This window comes from Mus caroli, chromosome 10 (genome assembly GCF_900094665.2).
Source record: "Mus caroli chromosome 10, CAROLI_EIJ_v1.1, whole genome shotgun sequence".
NCBI classification, from domain to species: Eukaryota; Metazoa; Chordata; class Mammalia; order Rodentia; family Muridae; genus Mus; species Mus caroli.
The window spans coordinates 20,615,854-20,621,248 of record NC_034579.1 but is presented as its reverse complement, the minus strand read 5'-3'; positions in this window follow the sequence as shown (position 1 = coordinate 20,621,248).

The window sequence follows — 5,395 nt, the reverse complement described above, 5'->3', positions numbered from 1 at the left end:
TCTTTTATATATAACAAGGAGTAAGCTTTTGTAGTGTCATAGAATAAGGGTTGCTTTTATTAAATATTGGCACTATTTTCCAGCTATCAAATTTATATAAATTATGGATGTTAACTTTAATGACAAAATTGTGGTAATATGTGTTGACTAATACAAGTCTTAATAAAATTTGCACTTATTTATTTATTTAAATCCCATTTGCTACAGCATTGCTGAGTTTGAAGGATTTATTTATATTATTTTACATGTACCTGTGTATGCCTGGTATCTAAAGAGACCAGAGAGGCCATCAGACCCCTGGAACTGAAGTTGCAAATGATTGTGAGTTGCCATGTAAGTATTGAGACCTGAATCTGGGTCTTCTGTAAATGCAGAAAGCCATCTCTGTGGTTAAAAACACATTCTTCAGATGTAACTCTCAACGAATCTTTGATTTTGACTATTTTTAAAACATCTAATACAGAAGACAGATCTACATGTCTTTTATCTTGGGTTCTATATTTAGATTTAGAACTCAGTATTTTAAGAATGTTTTGGTTTGCTGACTTTGTCCTTAGTCTTAGTAACAGTCTATAGATAGTCAGCATGATTCATGAAGTAAAGAATAGTTGTATACTTGTGGATGGAAGCACTTGGAGACATGGGATAAGCAGATACACTGGATATGCAATGAATATGTGCATTTCTTAAAGAATGTCTGTGTCAGCCATACATTTTAGCTCATAAGCTAATTAAAATGGCTAACTTTAACAGCTAAGCCATTTATTTATTTATTTTTGTGAACTGTTTATCAAAGTCCAAAACCATACAAATCTCCAACAATTCTGTTATATTCTTTGTTATTTTAAAATTTTGTGTTTCCTGTTATAAAATAATGATTGTCTACTTCATAAATTTGTAAAACTACATTAAAGATGATAAAAAGACACAAATGTACTTTAAATAGAACATCATGAAATGAATAGTATTAATTAAGAGATTTGCCTTTTCAAAGCTATTTCTGGGTTATATCTGGGTTTGGTCCATCGGGGGCTAATGTCCTCTGAGGTCCTACATGAGACATGTTGTATACTCCAAAAATGATATCACAGAAAATTTTTATTGTATGTGTTCAGATGCTGTCCCTTATGGGTCTCAGGAGGTGACTGTCACATTTTTCTGTGGTGACAAAAGACCTAAGGCTGGTGATCTTTTTTTTTTAATAATTAGATTTATTTTATTTTATGTGTATGACTATTTTGTCTATCTGTGTGTATTGTAGCACGTGCATCCCTGGGATCCTTGTAGTTCAAAGAAGGGCATTGCATGCCCTGAAACTGGCTCTGAGCCGCCTCGTAGGTAGTGAGAGTTAAACCCAAGTGGTCTGGAGAGCAGCCAGTTCTCTGCCCACCGAGGCATCTTCCCAGACTTAGTGCTTTCTTCTTTAAAGGGGGCTGGTTGGCACAGTGTTGAAGCTGAATGTCCAAGACTGACCAATCTCATCCTGCATGGTTTGCCTTCCCGCCACACTGCTGAACGGAGGATGAACAATGAACAGGAAGGAGAAGACTGACAAGCTGCGAGTGGGAGCAAAAGGGATTTATGGGGCATGCTGCGTTCTTTTCTAGAGTTCCTTCTTATGTGAAATAATTAACTCCATAAGAAGCACATTGACGCTTTTTGATATTAGTATCTTTAATTACTTTTTATATGTTTCTTGGCTTCACCCTTCAAAAGTTCTAGTACATCTACCTAGAATCAATTACTACCAGAAAGTCCTTGGTGTTTTAGTATCTACATTTTCCCTGGGGGCCAGCCCTGGCGGCTCTTCTTTCTTTCTCTGGTTCTCTTTGAGGCAATGGGCCGGCAAGTTGGGGTGGAGGAGCGACAGTGGGGGTAAGATTTGGTCTTGATATTTAGGGTTGCTGTATACTAATAAAACATTCACCTGCCTTAAGTCCAAGTCCCTGTGCTTCAGTAACTGACCCGTCTTCTGAGATCTGAGGTGAGAAACTGTTTAGCACCTCTTCCTAAATCAGGAGAGTAAGCAAAGTTGCCTTTGTTCTATCTCTGTAGGAACTGCACCTCTCTAACCTTCAGCCTGCTAGTCGATGTTGCAGGAAGGAAAGGGGACACTTCAAAAAAAGTGATTTTAGCATTTATTTCTAAATTCTAAAATGTTTCCTCTAGAAGCTCTCTAAGACACAGGAGGATAAGGGTTGTCTAAGAAAGAAATGGAATAAGCGATATGCTCTCCTCTTTGTCCTCAGTACTCATCCATCTTTCAGAATACATGATCACATGGTAAAAAGGTCATCACAATTTACACATAAATTCAAATTATAAACCGAATAACAGAGAATGTTTACATGCATATACAGCCACTAGGAGTAATTACTGGGCTAAACATTCATCACCTGTCACTAACTCTGCAGGTTCACGGAGAGTTAAAAACCGTAACTTTTGTGACCAAAGTATTAGTCAAGTTTTATATAGATAAACTCAGTCAATATTTTATCTTCTGTTCTAGCATCTATAGTAAATCATTAGTTCCCTTTTTATGACCTTTGGTTAATGGTTTACAACCTCTTGGAATGTGTTCTGATTAGTAGATGCCTGCTTGCTATCTCAAAAGCAATTCACTATGACACTGAAGACTGGCAGAGTTCTTAATGCAGTTCCGATTATCAGAGAGAACCCCATAGCAGCCCCACTATAAAAGAGCTTAGTAATTACTAATATAATTCTCATAGGATCAACATTAAGGATTAAGAAATCATATATTTGTCTATATAGCATCACTACAAGACAGCACATCTTCGTTGTTCTGCAGAGATCTGGTCAAAAGAGTGGATGGACTAATACCCAGTGATTGTTATATATATTTAATAATGACAGAAAAAACACATTAACAGCAGGACTCTTTCCTAAAATGGATTTCTTCTGTGTCTTGCCTTCAGGAGCGATCCGTCATACTTTATAATTTAAGGTGGACCCATCTCAGGAAGATCACTTGCTAATTATTAGCTGCTACTTGTCGGCTCCTGACAACATTTCAAAGTAAAATCTGGGTCTAGAGATTCTTCATGGCTAAGTTCTTATTCTGTGGAAGCTTTCCCAATGGGCAATGTAGAGAGGAAGATGTGTGTGTATGTGTGTGTGTGTGTGAATTTTATGTGGATGAGTGTTTTTATGCATGAATGAGTTTCAGCTCCTGTGTGCCTGGTACTTGAGGAGGCCAAGGAGCAGGCCTTTTTTGCCCTGAATCTAGAGTTACAGATATTTATGAACAGCCATGTGGGTGAGTCACATGGTTCTCTGCACTCTTAATTGCTGAGTCCAGTGAACTCACAGATGTGTGCTATTCCCAAGCCCAGTTCAGGGGTGCAGTTGTAGTTCACCACTGTTACACTGTGGCTGGTTTTCTGTTTCCCTTCCTCTGTGTTTAGCTTTGTGGGCCACACTCACACCGGATAACAGGAAGGGGGAATTATTGGGAAGATGTAAGGACAAGTACAAAATAAAGGAGAAGGAAAATGTGGTGGGCAGAAATGAACAAAGTACATAGCACACATGAAGATACCAAAATGAAACCGATTATTTTGTGCAACAACTGTGCATTAAGAGTAATTTTAAAAAGAGATAAGCTGTATTCAATGTGATTGACAAGTCCTTATGCAAGCATCTCAAACCAGTTTTCAGCTTGCTCGCTAGTACATTTCTTTCGTAGGTTTCATAGAATCAGTATGCCTTGAGTTCTCCTATGTTTTTAAAGGTTTTTCTGTGTATTTTGCTTCTACTTATTTTCTTTTTTTGATAGAAGTCTTTCATTGTGTTCCAAGATGCATCAACTTGTTTGTGTAATCCAGAATATTTCTCTGTAGCTGGAGAACTCAGAGCTTACTCATCTGTCTGCTCCATCATTCCCTTCTCAGAAACAGACTCCATCCTCTGAGGATCTGGTATCTTTGTTTTTCACTGTTGTGGATTGCTGAATCAAAGCAACTAAATTTGAGACAAGTCTAATATTGTTTCCTTTGCAGATTAATCATGTTTTTGGTCTCTCAGTTCAGTGTAATAGTTAGTATTGAGTGCCAACAGGGCCGAGAGCCACGGAGACAAGAACTTGAAGGTTATGTATGACTTATGTGTGATATGTTCGCATGTCTAGTTGACAAACGATGGACTTGTGGTGGCTAATATTGATTATCAACTTGACTTGGTCTACTCTTCTGCCAAGAGGCTCTTCCCTATGTAATGCAGCCTTGAATTATATTTTGGATTATATTATAATATTTTTATTATATTTTGGTTATCTTCCTTTTTCACCTTTTGTCCTCTTGGCTGCTGTACCTGATTCCCCCTCCCCCACCTCTCCCGTCTTCCCTCTTCTTTTCCCCTCTCCTCGAATGGCTCAGGGTCAGGTTCACTCTGGGCTTTCCCAGATGTTCCTGCCTCTGGCTATGCCCTCCCTTTTATCTACAACAAACCTTCTCCTTCACCATACCTAGGAGCAGTCATATCCTTTCTTTTTTTAAAAATTTTTTTCATTCATCAGGTGCCAAAACCAGAAGGTAGGGTATGCTAGCCAGAGGACCCTGTAACAGGTAAGGACTGAGGGATTCTGGGCAAAGCTGGCAGGCAGCCAAGTCCACTTTGTTATATTAAATAGCACATCAGTCTTGTCTTGGGTTTGAGGCCTAACAACAGAATCTAGATTCATCAAGACAACTGCCATAGTTTTGATTGTCAACTTGGCATACCAGGGAAGGGGAAACGTCACCTGAAGAGTGTCCTCCATTGCACTGGCCTGTGAGCATATTGTTAGGGGGATTGCTTGATAAGTAGTTGATCTAAGAGGGCCCGGACTCTGTGGGTGGTACCACCTCTGGGCAGTAGGTCTGGGCTGTGTAGGAAAGAGAGATGAACAAGTCCAGGGATGCAAGTAAAGTCAACCCCATTCCACATGGTCTCTGCTCAAGTTCCTGCCTCCAGGCGCTGTCTTGATCCCCTGCCTCTGCTTCCTTCGATGATGGGGGTGTATACTGTAAGTGGAAATAAACTTTGTCCAGCCAACTTGTTTTCAGTCCGTGTTTTGTTAGAACAAAAGAAAGAAGAGTGGAACAACAGGCTTCTGGGTGTGTTTGAGAGTGGTTTTCTAGATGAGGTTAAATGAGATGGGACGATCCACCTCAGGTGTGGGCAGTACTGTTGCATGGGATATGGTCTGGTCCCAGAATGAATAAACACAAATGTGCTAGCTGACCGCTCTAGCATTCATCTCTCACTGAATCTCCTATCAGCTTGACTGCCGCACTCTGCCCCCACTCCTTAGACTGTGACCTTCAACTGTAAGTCACAAAAACCTTTTCTGTTTTCCTTCTTTCCTCCCTCCCTCCCTCCCTCCCTCCCTCCC